Genomic DNA, 22,202 nt, shown 5'->3' with positions numbered 1-22,202 from the left:
AACTACCTAGGCTTTACCCACAGCCCTCTATTTTAGAGAGAAGTAAACAGCTAAATTGAATGTTCGAAGTTCAAAGTAAATTGACCATCAAAGTGTATGTGTCACTAAATGCTACCCTGAGATTCATTATCTTGCTGGTATTCACAGTGAAACAAGGAAATACAGTAGAATCAATGAAAAACTACACACACAGACTGACAACCAATGTGCAAAAGGAAACAAACTGCAAATACAAAATATATAGGACCCTGGTCAGACACCACTGTGCTCAATTCTGGTCACCTCACTATAGGAAGGACGTAGAAACCATAGAAAGGGTGCAGAGGAGATTTACAAGGATGTTGCCTGGATTGGGGAGCATGCCTTTTGAGAACAGGTTGAGTGAACTCGGCCTTTTCTTCTTGGAGCGATGGAGGATGAGAGGTGACTTGATAGAAGTGTACAAGATATTGAGGGGCATTGATCGTGTGGATAGTCAGAGGCTTTTCCCCAGGGCTAGCGCAAGAGGGCATAGTTTTAAGGTGCATGGAAGTAGGTACAGAGGATAAGGGTAAGTTTTTTTACGCAGAGAATGGTGAGTGTGTGGAATGGGCTGCCGGCGGTGTTGTTGGAGGTGGATACGATAGGGTCTTTTAAGAGATTCCTGGATGGCTACATGGAACTTAGAAAAATAGAGGGCTGTGGGTAAAGCCTAGGTAGTTCTAAGGCAGGGACATGTTCAGCACAGCTTTGTGGGCCGAAGGGCCTGTATCATGCTGTAGGTTTTCTATGTTTCTATACAATGTTTTTATTTATTTTAGAGATACGGTGCAGAACGGGTCCTTTCGACCCTTTGAGCTGTGCTACCCCACAACCCTATTTAACCCTAGCCTCATCATCATCATGGCTTGGCTTCACAAGTAAAGATTTAGGAAGGGGGCTGCCCACGTCTGCTGCAGGCTCGCAGGTGGCTGATGAGGCAGATACAGAACGGACAGACCTGTCCGCAGCGGCTGTCAGGGAGGATAGTCGTAGACCTGGGCGTGTCCTTCGGCCTGCGCAATGGTTTTTATTTAAGATGGAGTGCAGTGTGCGCAGTACACCCAGGGTTCATGTGGCATAGCTTAGCAAGCTGGGGTGGTGACAGCGAGGTCCTCGGGTCGTAGGAGTTACGCTGGAGAGCCCTTCCAGGTGGATGGCCTGATGAGGCTGACGAGCCCCACCTGCCCGGGTTTGGAGTCAGAGTTGTCCTTCTCTTAGGCTGGCTGCCAACAAGGCTAACAGGCCCAGCCTACCCATCCAGTTATACCACCGGACACTCGGTCAAGCTCGGTGGAAACGGGGGTCACCGACGCGAAGGTGTTGCTACGGACGCAGTGGTGTAGGAGAGACCATATGCAGTGACCCTAGCTAATAATGGGACAATTTACAATGACAAATTAACCTACTAATTGGTGCAGCTTTGGACTGTAGGAGGAAACTGGAGCGCCCAGAGGGAACACATGTACACATGGGAAGGAGCATGTAAACTTTCTTGCAGAGGATATCAGAGTTGAACTCCGAACTCTGATGTACTGAGCTGTAACAGTGTTGTGCTCATTGCTATGCTACTGGGGAGCCCCATATCTTTGAAATAAATAGATAAAACTGAGAACCGGAGCTGCAGAGTCCTTGAAAGTGGGTCTGTAGGTTGTACAATCAGCTCAAACTTGAGGTGAGTGAAGTTGTCCACGCTGTTTATCGAAGGTTAATAACTGTTCCTGAACCTGGTTGTGTGGGACCTAAGGTTTCTGCGCCTCCCTCCCAATGGCAACAGCAAGAAGGCAGCGTGGCCTGGATGGTGGGGGTCCTTGCTGATGGGTACTGCTTTCTTGCGGCAGTGCTCCTTGGAAGTGGACTCAGTGGTGAAAGGGATTTTCCTGTGATGGACCGAGTTGTGTCCACCACATCTTGTTGGCTTTTGCATTCTCAGGCATCGTTGATTCCATACCGGGCCGCCATACAGCCAGTCAGCATCTGTCTCCACTCTGCATCTATCAAAAAGTTGACAGGATGACTCTGCGTAAACTTGGTAAGGAAGTGGAGGCACTGTCACTATACCCTGACCTCCCTGTTGTTCTGCAAGCTTTTTTATAGTCCGGATGAAAGACCATTGACACAGAAGTCTGTTACTCTCTGTACCGATGGCAGTTGAAAGGTTTTCTGTTGTTGCAGCATCCTCAATTTTTTGTTCACCCATCATTGTATTTCACGTTATACTTGGTGTAAATGTAACATTTGCTGCCAGAGTTTCAGGTGAGAGAGAAATTTATCTTGCTACTCACATCAAGTTGGAGTCGGTACGTGAGCTAATTACAAGGAAAGCTCGCCGATTTTGAGTTGATGCCTCATAGAAAACGTCACATTCGACATGGTACGGCCTCTGCACCATCCGTGACTGCAAGAACCAGTAGAGTTGTGGACGCAGCCCTGTCCATCACGGAAACCAGCCTCCCTTCTCTGGACTCTGTCTACGCTTCTCAATGCCTCTGTAAAACAGGCGGCACAATCAAAGACGCCACCCACCCTGGCCATTCTCTGTCCACTCTTCTTCCATTTGGCAGAAGATACAAAAGCCTAAAAGCATTTTCGGCTAGGCTGAAAGCCAGCTTCTATCCCAAAAGATTATTTAATGGTTTCCTAACATAATGAGATGGACTTTTGACCTCACAATCCACAGTGCTGTGCAAAAGTCTTAGGCACATATATATGGCTAGGGTGTCTAAGTCTTTTGCACAGGACTGTATTTGTCAACATGGAGCGGAGAGTGAGTTTGTAAATCTGATTGGAGCAACGGATGTTGGGAATAGCAAAGGTGTGGGACAGGGGTTGACACATCCAACCCTGAGATACCAGGCAAAGCCATTTGATTCCAAACAATTGATTTATTGATCATTACAGAATGTTTCCCTGGTGCTTTCCATATATAACCATATAACAATTACAGCATGGAAACAGGCCATCTCGGCCCTTCTAGTCTGTGCTGAACGCTCACTCTCACCTAGTCCCACCAACCTGCACTCAGCCCATAACCCTCCATTCCTTTCCTGTCCATATACCTATCCAATTTTTTTTTAAATGACAATATCGAACCTGCCTCTACCACTTCTACTGTAAGCTCGTTCCACACAGCTACCACTCTCTGAGTAAAGAAGTTCCCCCTCATGTTACTCCTAAACTTTGCCCCTTAACTCTCAACTCATGTCCTCTTGTTTGAATCTCCACACTCTCAATGGAAAGAGTCAACTCTATCTATCCCCCTCAGAATTTTAAATACCTTCTTCAAGTTCCTCCTCAACCTTCTACGCTCCAAAGAATAAAGACCTAACTTGTTCAACCTTTCTCTGTAACTTAGGTGCTGAAGCCCAGGTAACATTCCAGTAAATCTCCTCTGTTCTCTCTCTATTTTGTTGACATCTTTCCTATAATTCGGTGACCAGAACTGTACACAATACTCCAAATTTGGCCTCACCAATACATTGTACAATTTTAACATTACATCCCAACTCCTATACTCAATGCTCTGATTTATAAAGGCCAGCATACCAAAAGCTTTCTTCACCACCCTATCCACATGAGATTCCACCTTCAGGGAACTATGCATCATTATTCCTAGATCACTCTGTTCTACTGCATTCTTCAATGCCCTACCATTTACCATGTATGTCCTATTTTGATTAGTCCTACTAAAATGTAGCACCTCACACTTATCAGCATTAAACTCCATCTGCCACCCGCTCCCTCCCCTTTCTCTTCCCCTTTTCCCAACCATGATTCCCCTCTCTCTGCCCCCTTCCCACTCTCAGTCCACAATAGAGACCCAAATCAGAATCAGGTTTATCATCACTCACATATGTCATGATGTTTTTTATTGTGGCAGCAGTACAGTGCAATACATTAAATTACTACATATAGGCACCCAAGCACGCGCGCACTCTCTCTCTCTCTCTCTCTCTCTCTCTCTCTCTCTTTATCTATCTATATCTATATATATATAATGAGTCTGAGACCTTTGAACAGTACTGTACCTCAGTGTGACCTTACACCTCACTGTCTACCTGCACTGCGCTTTCTCGCTAAATGTAACAGTTTATTCTGTACTCTTTTATTGTTCACCTTGTACTACCTCAGTGCATTGTTGTACTGAATTATCTGTGTAGGCAGAAGGCAAGGCAAGCTTTTCACTGTACCTCTGTGCGTGTGATAATAATAAACCAATTTACCAGTTTAATTCACCAGTTTAGTGATTGGTTTTGAGCAGGTTTCTGTAAACGAGTTTACAAATCGGACTTTGAGCCTGCTTCACTTTGTCTTAACTTTTCTCTGTTTCAAAGTCCACGTAAACACTTTTGAATAACAAGGAAGTCTGAGGAATTTTTACACAGCTGTAAAAAGCACACAACAATTTTTAAAGATTATAGATTACCTTTGTTTGTCACACGTGCATCGAAAGAGTGAAGTGCGTCATTTGTGTCAGTGACCAACACAGTCTGAGGATGTACTGGGGGCAGTCTACAACTGTCACCGTGCTTCTGGCGACAACACGGCGAGCCCACAGCTTACTAACCCTAACCCGTAGGTCTATGGAATGTGGGAGGAAACTGGAACATCCAGAGGAGAATGTGTGAATTCCTTCCAGACAGCAGCAGAAACTGAACTCTGATCTTCCGATCTCTAGCACTGTAAAGCGTTACACTAACAGCTACACCACGTGCTGCATTGAGCAATCAGCCTAAGCTGGCCCAGGGGCACACTTGGTTTCAATGTTCTGAGCAACCATTGCCGACTGTACCCTTGGTGAGTTACCTGTAAATGATTATGTTGGGCACAAGTCTAATTGTTTTTGTTTTAGGAAGAAAAATTCATTTAGGGCACCGATAAAGAAAATTAGAAAATAGCAGCAATGATCTGAAGCTTTTTCTAAGTTCCTTGATGATCAAACATTGTGAACTTTGTAGTCTTGCACAATTTGTTTTGCTCAATTTGACATGTAGATGTTGCAGTTATCTGGTGTGTTTATTGTCTGCCCTATATTGTCCCTAATTCTGGAAGCTTGATGACTTATTTCAGAAGGCATTTAGGGAAGTGCTGACGTCGTGATGACTTGCTGGTAGCTCCAACCTGGACCATTGATCCAGGGACAGGAACGACTCACTTTCAAGGGCTCTGTACACTCAAGTTCTCGATATTATTTGCATAGTTTGTCTACTTTTGCACTTTGGATGTTTGTCAATCTTTGTCTACTTGTGCTTAGTTTTTCTTTTGTAAATTCTATTATACTTTTTTCCTGTAAATGCCTGCAAGAAAATGAATTTCAAGGCAGACTATGATATCATATAGGTACTTAGATAATAAATTTACTTTGAAAATGAGTAGTTATCCCAACATGGTAGTTGGCAAATTCAGATTCAAGTCATTAAAATGTCGCAGGATTGTGTAAACTTCAAATTTAATTTAGTTGGGAGGGCCTCCTTGTTCAATTGGATCCTGGATGTCCTCACTTGCAAATCCCAGTCAGTTCAAACTGGTAACAATCCCCATCGGCACAGGCGCACCATGAGGCTTCGCCCCCTGCTCTGCTCACTTTATAATTATGATTCCGAGGCTAAGCACAACTCCAGTGCCGTATTTAAGTTTGCCGATGACACCACTATCGGTAGAATCCGAGGTGGTGACAAATCAGGTGGTGTGGTGCCTCAGCAAAAACCTCTCACTCAATGTCAGTAAAATCAGAGTGCTGACCTTTGACTACTGGGGGAAGTCTGCAGTCCAAGAGCCAGCCTTAAATAAGGGATCAGTGACTTTAAATACCTTGGCTTCCTATGAACCTTCCTTAGCTCTCGGGTCGTATGGGGGAAGGTCTGCTTACCGTCCCCAGGGTCAAAACTAACCATGGTGAAGCAGCTTTTAGTTACCATGCTCCACATATCTGGAATAAACTTCCAGAGGATCTGCTCTCTGCACCCAACTTTAAACTCTTTTAAATTGATGCTTGAAACTTTTCGCTGAAGCTTTTAATTAGAAGTTCCTGCACTGTAACTTCTATTTATCATATCTATTTTTGCGTGATTTTCTTCTCTTATGCAATGTCTGAAATTTGATGTTTGATTTTTTTAGATCTTGTTCTACGTAAAACACTTTGAACTGCCTTGTGTTTGAAAAGTGCTGTACAAATAAACTTGCTTGCTTGCTTGGCTATGTGGGAGGGAAGATTGATCTTGGAGTAGGTTAAAGGGTCAAAGGGCCTGTGCTGTGTTGTGCTGTTCTATGGTATAATGGAATGAAAGGCATGAAAGTATTGCATTGTTGTAAAAATCATCCCTGGCCTTGTTTCTGGGTGGGGGGGGGGGGTGGAGAAACCTACCCCTCACGTTTAGTCCAGCCTGTGTGTGAGTCCAGATGCCCAGCAGCAGTTGACCCTGCCTTGTTCAATCAAATTGAGTTGGAGTCTTTGGCACATACAGTGTACAGAGCTAAGGCGGCTAAGACCTTTGCACGGTACTGTATTTGTGAACATGGTGCAGAAAGTGAATTTGTAAATATGGTGGGAGCAGAAGGTGCTGAGAATGGTGAGGGTGGAGTGCCGCGGGAAGGGTGTGGGACAGGTAGCAGAGAAAGGGTTCCAGGGGTGGGGAGGTGGCATGGGTGCAGACACCCTGAGACACCAGGCAAGGTCATTTGATTGCAAGCAATTGTTTTGTTGATCATTAGAGAATGTCTCTCTGCTGCTTCCCACTCCCTCCCATTTCTCTTCCCCTTTTCCCAACCATGACACCCCTCTCCCTGCCCCCTTCCCGTTCTCGAGTCCACAATGGAGACCCATATCAGAATCAGGTTTATCATCACTCACTTAATGTCATGAAATTTGTTTTTTTTTGCGGCAGCAGTATAGTGCAATACATAAAATTACTGCAGTACTGTGCAAAAGTCTTAGGCGCCCTACTATATATATATATATATATGTGTGTATGTATCTAAGAATTTGCACAGTCTGTAAATCATAGTGATGAGATATCCTGTGAATGAATACAGTGTCAGGCAGACTGATAGCTCTGGAATTGTTCACACAAAGTTGATCAGGCTATAGCAATGCAGTTTTATAATTGCCATGTATTAATACCGTTACTAGTGCACTGTGGAGACAGAAACACATCACCAGTTGGAGAGTGCCCAGATGGAATAGGAGCTGGTCTTCCACTCATTTTCATTTCACCAGTTTAGTGCGTTATGTCAGGTTTATTTAGTTACTTGTATTCATCATGGGCACTAGCCTCTGTACCATCCAGAATTTCATGGAATGGGAGACATCAGGGGTAAGTTTTTTACACAGAGGATTGTGAGTGCCTGGAATGACTTGCCAGGGAGGTTAAAAGATTAGGGGTATTTAAGAGCCTCTTGGACAGGCACATGGGTGAAAGAAAAACAGAGGATTACGGGGTAGTGTGGGCTTAGTACTTTTTTTTAAGGAATATATGGGTGGGCACAACATCGAGGGCTGAAGGGCCTGTACTGTTCTGCGGTTGTCTAGCGCCTAGTGTCTAGATGCCTCAAAAAGGAGGTGAGCATCATTTAAGTACCCACATCATCCAGCTCATGCCTTGTTCTCATTGCTACCATCAGGGACGATATACAGGAACCTTAAGGCACATACTCAACAATTCAGGAACAGCTTATTTCCCTCTGCCATCTGATTTCTGAATGGACATTGAACCCACGAACACAACCTCACTGTTTTTTTGTTTCTGTTTCTGCACTGCTTATTTAATTTAACTATTTAATATACGGTATGTGTATATGTGCTGTAATTCAGTTTTTTAATTATTATGTTTTGCGTTGTACTGCTGCTGCAAAGACAATAAATTTCACAATATATGCTAATGGTATTAAACCTGATTCTGATTCAGACTTGCATTGTATGAATATTGTGGTGGAATTCACTCTTATTTTTGGAGCAATGATCCTCACTTTGGAAACTTGATCCCACTAATTTAACTATTAAGTTACCACACTTGTTATTGCTGTGTGCTGGTGCCCAAGTGAAGTCTCATTGAATTAAAGGTGCATATATCACCATGTATAACTGCTGGTCAAGATGGTGCTGAGCTGCTATCTTCGTAGAGGCTCAGACCTAGTTGTTCATTTAGATTTGCTGGGATAGTTTTGGGGACAGAGAACAGAGTTCGAGGTCTGATTAGGGTTTAGGGACAGGTATGTGAGGGAGCTGGAAGTCAGGCCAGAATCTAGGCCTCTGCTCCATGTTCAAAGACCAGCAATGTGGATGTATGACAAAGGAGAGAGCACTGTTTGTGTGAGTGAGTGAGAGAGAGAGAGAGGTTGGGGATGTTTTGCTTTTGTTGTGCTGCTGTTGTTTTGTCGTTGCTTGTGTTTTCTGAAAACATGGTGGACATGCTATGTTGGCACCGGGATGTGTGGTCACAACACTTGCAGGCTGCCCCCAGCACCTCCTTTAGTTGTGAACACAGTTCACGGCATGTGTGATGACAAAATGAATCTGAGCCTGAAATGGAGTAGGATGCAGTGTTGCAGCCACAGAGAAAGTACAGTGTGAGCAGAGAAATTAAGAGCAAGGGGCTCGATGAGACAGAATGAGAGATGGAGAGTTCATCGTTTAACCACGTAGCTGGTCCATTCAAGAGCCATTGAACAACAATTACAAATCAGCAGGTCAACAGCACGTGTGGAAGAAGTAATGTTTCAGTTCCAATGTTTTTGCATCTGTGTTTGTATCTAACATGTCACTCCAAGTATATAGACCATTGCAATATACACTCAGCGGCCCCCTTATTCGGTAGACCCCTACACCTGCTCATTAATGCAAATATTTAATCAGCCAATCATGTGGCAGCAATGCAATGTATAAAAGCTTGCAGACAAGTTTCAAAACGGGGAAGAGATGTGATCTAAGTGACTTTGTGGAATGTTGGTTGGTGCCAGACAGGGTGGTTTGAGTATCTCAGAAACTGCTGACCTCCGATGGTTTTTGTGCACAACAGTCTCTAGAGTTTACCAGGAATTATGCAAAAAGCTAAAAGAAAGCAGTCAGCAATCGTGGGCTGCTGTGAGTAAAATGCCTTGTTAATGAGAGAGGTCAGAGGAGATTGGTTGGACTGGTTCAAGCTGGCAGGAAGGTGACAGTAACTCAACTGACCACAGTGGTGTGCAGAAAAGCATCTCTGAATGCTCAACACTTTGAACTTTGAAGCAGATGGGCCAGTGGAGCAGGAGACCACACTGGGTTATAGTCCCAGTGGAGCAGGAGACCACACTGGGTTATAGTCCCAGTGGAGCAGGAGACCACACTGGGTTATAGTCCAGCCCTAAGAGGTGGCCACTGAGAATACCTGGAGTTTAATTTAATCCACCCCAGCACCAGTTGAGCACATTATTTGAAAAAGCCGTATTTCTATAAAGTAGAAACTTCCATTTGAAGATGGGTTTCTCAAGCTGGCTTCTCCCTGCCTCAGCCTATGCCTGCATCTTGTGTTTGGAGAAGGAGCTTCTCGGAATGACACTTCTCAGAACCCCGCTCCACAGTTTGAGATTGGACGTTGACCCCCCCCTCCACCCCCACCCCCACCCTGTGCATTACAAAGTACTGAGCAGTTGTGAACTGCTGTTACATCTGCTGTCTTCTTTCAAGGAAGCTAGCGTGGTTCTGACCCTGAGCAGCTGTATTCCCGGAACTGGAGGCCCAGTTACCGTAAGGGGTCGGCATTTCTCACCCTTGTGTTGTGGTCCCACTGCTAAAGATTTGCCATCTCAACCCAGTCTCACACCAAAGTCAGCTATGTCGCAATCTTTCTGTTTTGGTGTTGATGTGGTGGGAGCACAATTAAAAACACACACACACACACACACACGATCTGCGAAGTGAAAAGAGATTCTTGAAACTTTTATATCCATAAGCCTTAGGAGCAGAATTAGGCCATGCAGCCCACTGAACCTCTCTGCCATTCCATCATAGCTGATTTATTATCCCTCTCAACCCCATTCTTCTGCCTTCTCCCCATAACCTTTGATGCCCTGATTAATCAAGAACCTATCGACTTCCGCCTTAAATATACGCAATGACTTGACTTCCACAGCCATCTGTAGCATTGAATTCCACAGATTCACCACTCTCTGGCAAAAGAAATTCCTCCTCAAATCTGTTCTAAAGGGATAACAATAACATTTAAGAGGGTTTTGGATAAGCTTTGTCACCTTTACTAATCTAGTCTGTGCTGGCCTGCTTTTCTGCCCGGTTTCATTGACTGGCACCCAGACTATAGACATCCATACCCCTTTCATCCATGTACCTATCCAGATTTTTCTTAAATATTACAGTTAGCTTCACAACCACCACTTCTGCAGGCTGCTCGTTCTTCACCCTCTGAGTGAAGAAACACCCCCTCAGATTCCCCCTTAAACATTTCACCGTTCTCTGTTAACCTATGACCTCTAGTTCTCATCTCACCCAACCGGAGAGGAATGCTCATGTGAAGAGTTTTCTGAAATGTTAGCTCTATAAAGGGAGAACATACCTTCCAGATTTTTTCAAAACGAAACAATGGAGTTGTTGTTTAATGAGTGCACTCATCCTTTAACAAACATCTAGATTTTAATGGTTATGATTTGATTGTGTGTGAACTTGCCCTGTGCAAATTCATTGCTGCATTTCAAATACAAACAAGGCCACATTTAGTCATCTGTACAGAAAATGCTGGAGATTGGTCTTCCTTTTGGGCCCTTAGCTCCCAGTGGAGAACAGGCCATCGATAACCTTCTGTCTTCATCACCCTCTGTTCTGAGCCAGTTTCTTGATGGTAGGCCAGGTGTGTCGGCCTTGACTAACATCTCTCCTTCACGTGTTCTTTGGATGTTCCTTTTTCCTCTTCCCTTGGGGATTCCATTTCAATGGCTGCCATTTCAATGATGTTGTTGGCAGGCTTCCTCAAGGCCTGGCCAGTACACCTCCATTTCCATTGATGTATTTGTGTCTCTGTGGATTCCTGTTGGGTGTTTTCCCCACAGTTGGTTACTTTGTCAGTCCACCTGATGTTCAGGATCTTCCTCAGGCTCTGGTTGATGGAAGTCTATAGCTTTTGACATGGTTCTCGCAATCCAGATACCAAGGTAGATATGGATTTTGGTGGCAAAAGAGTTGTCGGCTGCGCGGGATCCTGATGCCTTTCCCTGTGTTGCGTCAAGTCCCCACTCAATGATGAGTCTATTCATGCAAAGTTGATGGTACGGTTGGAGTTAATCAATGTTTCCGTAATCCATTGCATCCACTGTACAGGAGATTGGCCCATACAATCACCAGAGCCCTGTTGGCTGGCCTGACCCAATTCCACCTGTCACAAAGGGGACGAGGTCTGGTAAATGGTAACTGGTTTATTATCATCACGTGTATCAAGATGCAGTGAAAGGCTTGTTTGCATGCTATTCAGACACATTGTGTTGGCTATCTGTCATAATCCAACAATGACAGGAGACCTGCGTGGGGAAGTTTTTAAAGTTGATGAAGCCATTGTACGATGGCAGTTCCACGCCCTCGACCTCAGAATTCTAAGTCGCATGGTACCAGTAGTCACCTCAACTGAGGTCTTCCTTGGTCACACTCGATGATCAGGTCTTCTTCTGTGCTTTGTCACGCCCTTCGCTCTCCACAAAGTGTCGCATAGCCTCTTTCCTGGCCATTTGATCTCCTCCACTGACTTCGCCTGCTAGGACAGGCACGTCCCTATCTCACTGGGGATATGAGACCCACTGGCTACCCTCACCTGGTTTAGCCCGCCTGACGAAGTGGTTTACCAGGGTGTGACCGCTGTTGCACCGTCCGTCACACCCACCCACCCGGTCTCACCCGCCACCGTCCGTCACACCCACCCACCCGGTCTCACCCGTCACCGTCCATCACACCCACCCACCCACCCGGTCTCACCCGTCACCGTCCGTCACACCCACCCACCCGGTCTCACCCGTCACCGTCCGTCACACCCACCCACCCACCCGGTCTCACCCGTCACCGTCTGTCACACCCACCCACCCGGTCTCACCCGTCACCGTCCATCACACCCACCCACCCACCCGGTCTCACCCGTCACCGTCCGTCACACCCACCCACCCGGTCTCACCCGACACCGTCCGTCACACCCACCCACCCACCCGGTCTCACCCGTCACCGTCCGTCACACCCACCCACCCACCCGGTCTCGCCCGTCACCGTCCATCACACCCACCCACCCGGTCTCACCCGTCACCGTCCGTCACACCCACCCACCCACCCGGTCTCACCCGTCACCGTCCGTCACACCCACCCACCCACCCGGTCTCACCCGTCACCGTCCGTCACACCCACCCACCCACCCGGTCTCACCCGTCACCGTCCATCACACCCACCCACCCACCCGGTCTCACCCGTCACCGTCTGTCACACCCACCCACCCGGTCTCACCCGTCACCGTCCGTCACACCCACCCACCCGGTCTCACCCGTCACCGTCCGTCACACCCACCCACCCACCCGGTCTCACCCGTCACCGTCCGTCACACCCACCCACCCACCCGGTCTCACCCGTCACCGTCCGTCACACCCACCCACCCACCCACCCGGTCTCACCCGTCACCGTCTGTCACACCCACCCACCCACCCGGTCTCACCCGTCACCGTCCGTCACACCCACCCACCCACCCGGTCTCACCCGTCACCGTCCGTCACACCCACCCACCCACCCGGTCTCGCCCGTCACCGTCCGTCACACCCACCCACCTGGTCTCACCCGTCACCGTCCATCACACCCACCCACCCGGTCTCACCCGTCACCGTCCGTCACACCCACCCACCCAGGTCTCCGAGCCGAGTGTCCGGTGGGGACCAAAGGTAAGTGAGCTGCCCTGGAATGGACATGACAAACCCCTTCACCAGAGGGTCTACCCCCTGCATGGACCTTCCACCACCGCCCCCCCCCCCTCGTACAACTGTTCAGACAGATTACTTCATATGTAAGTAATCGATACATAAAACACAAGTAATCTGAGGTACTGCAATATTGTTTGGTTGCTCATTGTGTTCTGTGTTTTGCTGAGCACCAAGACGTGCTTCGTTGATGCTGAAATACGCAGTGACGGTTGTGGCCTGCCTCCAGCACATCCTTAATTCGTGTTGGTCCGTTCAAAAGAAATTTAACAGCAGTTATAAATCAGCAGGTCAACAGCATCTGTACAATTAGAAAAGCAAAAGATAATGTTTCAGGTCTGATCTTTTTTTTTAATCCTATTTGTTTGTCCTGATCGTCCCTTGAGTTTGACTTTCTTTTATCATTACTACTTAATTTAATTAGATCTGCTGTATGACTTAATAGTTCAAAGTATATTTATTATCAAAGTACATATATATCACCATATACTACTCTGAGATTCGTTTTCTTGCAGGCCTTCACAATGGAAAGGAGGAATATAATAGAATTGATTAAAAACTACACATAAATCAGAACATTGAGTACAGAAGTTGGGATGTAATGTTAAAATTGCACAAGGCATTAGTGAGGCCAAATTTGGAGTATTGTGTACAGTTCTGGTCACAGAATTATAGGAAAGATGTCAACAAAATAGAGAGAGTACAGAGGAGATTTACTGGAATGCTACCTGGGTTTCAGCAGCCAAGTTACAGGGAAAGATTGAACAAGTTAGGTCTTTATTCTTTGGAGCATAGAAGGTTGAGGGGGGACTTGATAGAGGTACTTAAAATTATGAGGGGGATAGATAAAGTTGACGTGGATAGGCTTTTTCCATTGAGAGCAGGGGAGATTCAAACAAGAGGGCATGAGTTGAGAGTTAAGGGGCAAAGTTTAGGAGTAACACGAGGGGGAACTTCTTTACTCAGAGAGTTGTAGCTGTGTGGAACGAGCTTCCTGTAGAAATAGTAGAGGCAGGTTCGATACTGTCATTTTTTAAAAAAATTGGATAGGTATATGGACAGGAAAGGAATGGAGGGTTATGGGCTGAGTGCAGGTCGGTGGGACTTGGTGAGAGTAAGTGTTCGGCACGGACTAGAAGGGCCGAGATGGCCTGTAATTGTTATATGGTTATATAAAGACTGACAGATAACCAATGTACAAAAGAAGACAAACTGTCCAAATAAAAAAATTTTAAAGTAAATAAATACACTGCGGACGTGAGTTGTGAAGTTCTTGAAAGTGAGCCGGTTGGGGAATCAGCAGAGTTGAGGTGGTTCAGGAGCCTGATTGTTGGAGTGTAATAACTATTCCTGAACCTGGTGATGGGGGTCCTGACCTGTACCTCCTGCCCGATAGTGTGAGTCCTTGATGCTACTTTCCTGTGGCAGGGCTGCTTGTAGATGTGTTCAATGTGGAGCAGGCTCGATGGACCGAACAGCCTGATTCTGCTCCGGTGTCTCATGCTGGGGACGGCTTTCCCTGTGAAGCTGTATCCTCCACTTTTTGTCGGCTTTTCTGTTCATGGGCTTTAGTGTTTCCACACCATCTCCTTCACTCCTGTGCTTGCAACTCTACTCCCTGGTGATCAACACCTTTTTATTTCTTCTCTCTGCTTTCATTCCTTTCCTCTCCAACTATGTGACCTGTTCCAACCTTATGAAAAAAATCTGCTCCAGTCAATCTGGTCTCTAGTTCATTCTGGAAGTTAATTACTTCATGGCTGGCTGCTGAGATTCTAACCTCTGGAATTCCCTTTCTCAGCTCCCTGGGGTATTTTTCTTTGGATCACAGGAGCATTAGAGGTGACTTGACAGAATTGTACACAGTAAGTGGAAAAGATCAAGTGGATAACTAGAGACTATCCCGGGACAGAAATGGCTAATACGAGGGAGCAAAACTTTCAAAGTGTTTGGAGGAAAGTATTGGGGGGGAATGTCAGAGGTAGATTTTTTTCACACACACAGAGAGTGGTGATGCTGGGGGGTGGTGGTAGAGGCAGATATATTAGGGGCGTTTAACAGACTCTTAGGTAGGCGCATGGATAACAGTAAAGTGGAGGGCTATGTGGGAGGGAAGGATTAGATTGATTTTAGAGGAGGTTAGAAGGTCGGCAGGACATTGTCGGCTGAAGGGCCTGTAGTGTTCCATGTTAAACTCGAATGAAGTGCTCTTGGAGCATGGCTGAAGGCTTTTTACATAACAAGAGAAAATGCTGAAAAAACTTAGCAGGTGAGGCTCAATCTGCAGAGAGAGAAACAGAGTTGGCGCATTTCAGGCCAAAAACAGCTCATCACGGTGGTGGACAGATACTGCTGAATAATCTTCTGTCTGAAACATTATTTGTTCCTCTTTCAACGGATCCTGACTGAGCTGCTTAACATTTCCGGTAACTTGTGTTTTTACTTTAGATTTCCAGTATTTCACATCTATTTTTAAATTTCAACTACCATACTATAGATATGTATTTTAATCAAAAAGTTTCTGTACAAAATAGCGGTTAGCACAAAGCTATTACATCCAAGGAAGGAGTTCAGTCCCAGCGTCCTCTAAAGAGTCTCTGCATCCTCTCCGTGAAATGTGTGCGTTTTCTCCAGGTGCACTGCCTTCCTTCCACATTCCAAAGATGTACCGACTAGAAGGTTAATTGGTCATGGAGAATAGTCCCATGCTGGACTGTGCACCTCGAAGGGCCTGTTCTGCGCTGTACCTCCAAATAAAATAAAATAAATTAAATTAAATTTTGGTTTTGCTGAAAAGTATATACTCAGTGGCTACTTTGTTGCGTACACCTGTTGTTAATGCAAATATCTAATCAGCCAATCATCTGGCAGCAGCTCAATACATAAAAGCATGCAGACATGGTCAAGAGGTTCAGTTGATGTTTAGACCAAACATCAGAATGAGGAAGAAATGTGATCTAAGTGACTCTGACTGTTGAATGATTGTCAGATGGGGTGGTTGGAGTATCTCAGAAACTGCTGATCTCCTGGGATGTTCACACACAACAATCTCTGAAATTTACGGAGAATGGTGTGGAAAGCAAAAAAATTCCATTGAGTGGCAGCTCTGTGGGTGAAAATGCCTTGTTAATGAGAGGGGTCAGAGGAGAATGGCCAGAGCTGACAGGAAGGTGACAGTAATTCAAATAACCACGCATTACTACAGTGCTGTGCAGCAGAGCCTCTCTAATACACAACCTGTTGAACCTTGAAGTGGATGGGCTACAGCAGCAGAGGACCATGAACCTACACCCAGTGCCCACTTTATTAGATACAAGAGATATCTAATAAAATAACTACTGAGCGGATACTGGCATAGTAATTGAAAAATTACAATACAAAAGTTTTGGTTTTGCTGGAAGGTATATACCCTACTTCTTAAACACAGACAAGGCTGGAGGGCTCATCAGGTCAGGGAAATGGACAGTCGACATTTTAGGTCACGACCTTTCATCAGGACTGTTGTTTTGCATCCAGCTTCCTATCATTGATTTAGTACGAGTTTTCTTGTCCAAATCAGCCTTTCCAAGATAAGAAAATCTAACCTCTTTTGCTTGCTGATTATCTTAAATTCACGTTAGTTATTTACAATTCATTGGAAGTAGTTTCCCAAAATTGCTGAGTCATTCAATTCTCTCTGTAAGTAGATAAGAAGCAGAAATGATCCATGTGTTCCTTCAATTCAACTTTACAACGCACATTTGCGTGACTCCACAGACTGACTCCCGAGCCTGTAGACTCCCTTTGCAGCTCATGTTCTCTGGATTATCTGTGCACTTTTTTGTTATTTGCACAATGTGTCTTCTTTCGCACGCTGGATGTTTGTCTGTCTTTGTCAGGTGTGGTTTTCATGGGTTCTGCTGTATCTCATGTTTTAATATAGCTTAGACCCATTGATTGTATTCCATGAAATGATGCCAGGCACAGGAGCATATGTATATAAGGTGACTAACAGGAAATGATAAAGTAGTGGGTGGGTTAGTGGGTGGAGGTGTTGATCAGCCTTACTGTGTGGGGGAAGTAACTGTTTTTGAGTCTGGTGGTCCTGGTGCGGATGCTTCGTAGCCTCGTCCCTGATGGGAGTGGGACAGACAGTCCATGAGCAGGGTGAGTGATGTTACTGACCCTTTTCCGGCATCTTTCTATACATATGTCCTTGATGGCTGGTAGACTGGTGCTGGTGATGCGATGGGCCGTTTTGACCTTTGGTCTTTTGTCATGGCTTCTACTGTATTTATTTGTTTTCCTCTGTGTCTGCGAAAAAATAAATCACATGGTTGTATATGGTATGCATACTTTGATAATAAATTTACTTTGAACTTTGATATTTTTGTTCACCCCTTCTTACTAGAATCCTTTGAACTCTACTTACCAACTACCCGTGAAGATGCCTGTGTTTGCCAATTCAAATAACATTGTAAGGATGGTCAAAGATCTGTGCTAATGGCATCAATTCAGTCAGTTTGGGAAATTGGCCAAGTGACAGGAAGCAGATGCCATTAGAGAAAGGTTGTTTTTCAGAGTGCAGGGAAGTGTGCAGTGGAGTTCCCCAGGGCTTGGTCGTAGAACCACCGAGTTTCTTAAAATGTATCAGTGACTGGGTTGTACCGAGCACAGTTTTCACAGATGACAAGAATGGTGAACACTGAAAAAGATAGAGATGGGCTTCAAGAGCTGACGGAATGGACAGATGGGGTGGCAAGTGAAATGATGAGGCAGAGCGGGGTGTAACATTTTCGCAAGAAAATTGAGAACAGTTTGATGTGGATCAGAATTTCAGAAATGACAGTTACTCAGTCATTTAGTAGAGCTGAAAAGAAACCCCACTGTGCATTTTCTGAATGCCTTTCTCTGTGCCTCTTCCACCTGGATTGTGTGTGATTGAAGCAGAGACAGGCGTCTGTGGAAGGTCGATGTTTCCGCAGGGGATTCTGCAGATGCTGGAGATCTCGAGCAACACACACAAATTGCTGAGGGACTCAGCAGGTCACGCGGCATCTTTGGAAGGGAATGTTTTGGGCTGAGTCCTTCTGAGTTCTGATCCCAGAATGGACTAGATGGGCCAAATAGCCTGCATCAGGATTGATCAATCCAGATATGAAAGGTCTCGACCCTAAACTGTCAACTGACCATTTCCCTCCACTGAGGTGCCCGACCTGGAGAGTTTGTCGAGCATCTCATTGCTCTCTGCATGTTCCTGCACGTTCAGTCTCGTGTGTCTCCAGTAGGTGACTGAATCTGACTTTGGCTCTGAAGTGCCTCAAATGGATTTGTTTTTGGGGACTCCAGTTATGCTCTGACGGCCCTGAGCCATGGGAGCAGGTGGTGGATGGTCATATGAGCAGCTGGTGCAAGTCACAAGATCCCAGTTCACTCACACCACCACACATCTCACCCTCACATGCACACGCGTGGCCTGCCCAAAGCTGAACAACTTTTGGGACACACTCTTCATTAAATCATGTAAAGAAATTTAGAGTGAGGGTGGCTGGGTGGAGGTATGTTTCTACCAAAGGAGGTGTAAGGCGTTCCTTCCCTCCGCTAGCCTGCAGGTCACCCTTGAGCAAGAGGAGGGGGACACCTTCTTAGCCCCCTTCCCCAATCAAGGTCACATGAAGCCATGAGGTGGACGGTCGTAAGAGAACCTGGTGCATATCACAAGTCCTGGTTTGGCGACCACTGACACCAGGCAGACAAGCTCTGACGAGTATTGATAATGGCTGGGGTCACCCATCTTGTAAAGTCACTGCCCAAACTGCTTCCGAAGAAAAATTTGCCCAAAACAATCATGATCAAGATCATGTTAGCAACATGGTGGATAATGATGATGATGAAGTTTGGAGTGGCTGATTAGCTAGGAGTGAACAGACTCGATGAGGCTAGAGTTGTAAAGAAGTTCAAAGAAATCTCCTGATGACCCTTGTTTAAACAATTCAGAAAATTGTTGTTGTGTTTCATAACCCCTTGACCATCACATTTTTGTTGTCTTGGATGGCTCAGGGGCAGAAATGGTTACTTAGGCTTTAGATGTTTCAGAAAGGACAGGGAGGGAGGCAAAAGAGGTGGGGGCATAGCATTGCTGATCAGAGATAGTGACGTGGCTGCAGAAAAGGAGGAAGTCATGGAGGGATTGTCTACGGAGTCTCTGTGGGTGCAAGTTAGAAACAGGAAAGGGTCAATAACTCTACTGGGTGTATTTTTTTATAGACCACTAAATACTAACAGGGACATCGAGGAGCAGATAGGGAGAGATTCTGGAGAGGTATAATAAGAGCAGGGTTGTCATGGTGGGAGATTTTAATTTCCCAAATATTGATTGGCATCTCCATAGAGCAAGGGGTTTAGATGGGGTGGAGTTTGTTAGGTGTGTTCAGGAAGGTTTCCTGACACAATATATAGATAAGCCTACAAGAGGAGAGGCTGTTCTTGATCTGGTAATGGGAAATGAATCTAGTCAGGTGTCAGGTCTCTCAGTGGAAGAGCATTTTGGAGATAGTGATCACAATTCTATCTCCTTTACCATAGCATTGGAGAAGGATAGGAGCAGACAAGTTAGGGAAATGTTTGATTGGTGTAAGGGGAAAGATGAGGCTATCAGGCAGGAACTTGGAAACGTAAATTGGGAACAGATGTTCTCAGGGAAATGTACGACAGGAATGTGGCAAATGTTCAGCGGATATTTGTGTGGCGTTTTGCATAGGTATGTTCCTATAGACAGGGAAAGGATGGTAGGGTACAGGAACCTTGGTGTATAAAGGCTCTTGTAAATCTAGTCAAGAAGGAAAGAAAAGCTTATGAATGGTTCAAAAAACTAGGTAATGATAGAGATCTAGAAGATTATAAGAATGAAATTGAGAGAGCCAGAAATTGAGAGAGAAGGCGTTGGTGAGCAGGATTAAAGAAAACCCCAAGACATTCTTTAAGTAAGTGAAGAGCAAGAGGATAAGACATAGAGGATAGGACCAATCAAGTGTGACAGTGCAAAAGTGTGTATGGAACTGGAGGAGATAGCTGAGGTACTTAATGAATACTTTGCTTCAGAATTCACTACGGAAAAGGGTCTTGGCGATTGTAGGGATTACTTATAGCAGAATGAAAAGCTTGAGCGTATAGACATTAAGAAAGAGGATGTGCTGGAGCTTTCAGAAAGCATCAAGTTGTATAAGTCTCTGGGAATGGACGAGATGTACCCCAGGAGAGAGGAGATTGCTGTGTGATCTTTGCATCATCAATGGGGACAGGAGAGGTTCCGGAGGACTGGAAGGTTGCAGAAGTTGTTCCCTTATTCAAGAAAGGGAGTAGAGATAGGCCAGGAAATTATAGACCAGTGAGTCTTAATTCAGTGGTTGATAAGTTGATGGAAAAGATCTTTAGAGGCAAGATTTATGAACATTTGGAGAGGCATAATATGATTAGGAATAGTCAGCATGGCTTTGTCAAAGGCTGATTGAATTTTTGAGGATGTGACTCAATATGTTGATGAAAGTAGAGCAATAGATGTAGTGTATCTGGATTTTAGCAAGGCATTTGATAAGGTACCCCATGCAAGGCTTATTGAGAAAGTAAGGAGGCATGGGATCCAAGGGGACCTTGCTTTGTGGATCCAGAATTGGCTTACCCACAGAAGGCAAAGAGTGGCTTTAGGCAGGTCTTATTCTGCATGGAGTTTGGTGACCAGTGGTGTGCCACAGGGGTCTGTTCTGGGACCCTTTAACTTCATGATTTTTATAAATGATTGTGAAGTGGAGGGATGGGTTAGTAAATTTTCTGATGACTCAAAGGTTGGGGGTGTTGTGGATAGTGTGGAGGGCTGTCAAAGGTTACAGCGGGTCATTGATAGGATGCAAAACTGGGCTGAGAAGTGGCAGATGGAGTTCAACCCAGATAAGTGTGAGGTGGTTCATTCTGGTAGGTCAAATATGATGGCAGAATATAATATTGATGGTAAAACTCGGCAGTGTGGAGGATCAGAGGGATCTTGGGGTCCGAATCCATAGGACACTCAAAGCTGCTGTGGTTAAGATGGCATATAGTGCATTGGCTTTCATCAACCGTGGGATTGTTCAAGAGCCGAGAGGTAATGTTACAGCTGTATAGGGCCCTGGTCAGACCCGACTTGGAGTACTGTGCTTAGTCCTCACTACAGGAAAGATGTGGAAACTATAGAAAGAGTTCAGAGGAGATCTACAAGGATGCTGCCTGGATTGGGGAGCATGCCTTACGAGAATAGATTGAGTGAATTTGGCCTTTTCTCTTTGGAGCAACGGAGGATAAGAGGTGACCTGATAGAGGTGTGTAAGATGATGGATAGTCAGAGACTTTTTCCCAGGGCTGAAATGGATAGCAAGAGAGGGCGCAGTTTTAAGGTGCTTGAAAGTAGGTGCAGAGGAGATGTCAGGGGTAAGTTTTTTTTAATGCAGAGTGTGGTGAGTGCGTGGAATGGGCTGCCGGCGATGGTTGTGGAGATGGATACAATAGAAACATAGAAAATCTACAGCACAATGCAGGCACTTTGGCCCACAATGCTGTGCCGAATGTGTACTTACATTAGAAATTACCTAGGGTTACGCATAGCCCTCTATTTTTCTGAGCTCCATGTACCCATCCAAGAGTCTCTTTAAAGACTTTATCGTATCCGCCTCCACCATCATCACTGGCAGCCCATTCCATGCACTCACCACTCTCTGCATAAAAAAACTTATCCCTGACATCTCCCCTGTACCTGCTTCCAAGCACCTCAAAACTATGCCCTCTCGTGCTAGCCATTTCAGCCCTGGGGAAACGCTATCGACACGATCAATGCCCCTCATCATCTTATATATCTTCTTATGAAGTTGGATATTTGATTCTAAGTTGAGTTGTTTATTTGTTTTAAAGTACCTACAAGATTTTGATCTAAGATCTCCAAGATAAAGGAGCAATAATGCATTTCCAAATTTGGAAAATTTACAGATTTGATTAGCATTTTCTGAACACCTGTTGCTCTTGCCTTTTTAGGTGGTAGGTTAACTTTATTGATCTGTGATGTAGATCTTGTTGAAGAGGCAGATTTTAATTTTGATCTCACTTTGGTAGAGTTAACTGGGTTTTTTTGAGCACAATGCAACAAACAGCTTTGTGCCTTGGGCAAATAACAGGCTGCCTCTGTGTTACGCTCCATGAGTTGCTCAAGATTTCCAGCGTCTGCAGAATCTCTTGTGTCTTACTTAAATACAGCAATTAAA

At 45.3% G+C, this 22,202-nt stretch overlaps 1 protein-coding gene and 1 long non-coding RNA gene across 6 annotated transcripts in view; one reads left to right on the top strand and one right to left on the bottom strand.

Moving 5' to 3' along the window:
• The window catches only part of LOC132382242 (uncharacterized), a 44,427-nt gene extending 39,853 nt beyond the window's left edge, over positions 1-4,574 (bottom strand). For all 3 annotated transcript variants that reach the window (XR_009508249.1, XR_009508247.1, XR_009508248.1), the window contains exons 1-2: positions 4,445-4,574; positions 2,304-2,507 (exon numbers count right to left, since the gene is read on the bottom strand). This is a non-coding gene — a long non-coding RNA (uncharacterized LOC132382242). The remainder of the gene's footprint in view (positions 1-2,303; positions 2,508-4,444) is intronic.
• pik3cd (phosphatidylinositol-4,5-bisphosphate 3-kinase, catalytic subunit delta) overlaps positions 1-22,202 on the top strand; it is a 248,283-nt gene that overhangs the window by 44,262 nt on the left and 181,819 nt on the right. Inside the window, exon 1 of one of the 3 annotated variants that reach the window (XM_059952277.1) lies at positions 4,690-4,815. The exons of the other annotated variants lie outside the window; for them this stretch is intronic. The gene's annotated coding sequence lies outside the window, so the exon portion shown is untranslated. Of the gene's footprint in view, positions 1-4,689; positions 4,816-22,202 lie in introns of those variants that run through there. 3 annotated transcript variants of the gene reach the window in all.

The sequence above is a fragment of the Hypanus sabinus genome, chromosome 27 (assembly GCF_030144855.1).
Source record: "Hypanus sabinus isolate sHypSab1 chromosome 27, sHypSab1.hap1, whole genome shotgun sequence".
Classification (NCBI taxonomy): domain Eukaryota; kingdom Metazoa; phylum Chordata; class Chondrichthyes; order Myliobatiformes; family Dasyatidae; genus Hypanus; species Hypanus sabinus.
This window is presented reverse-complemented; position numbering and strand designations above follow the sequence as displayed.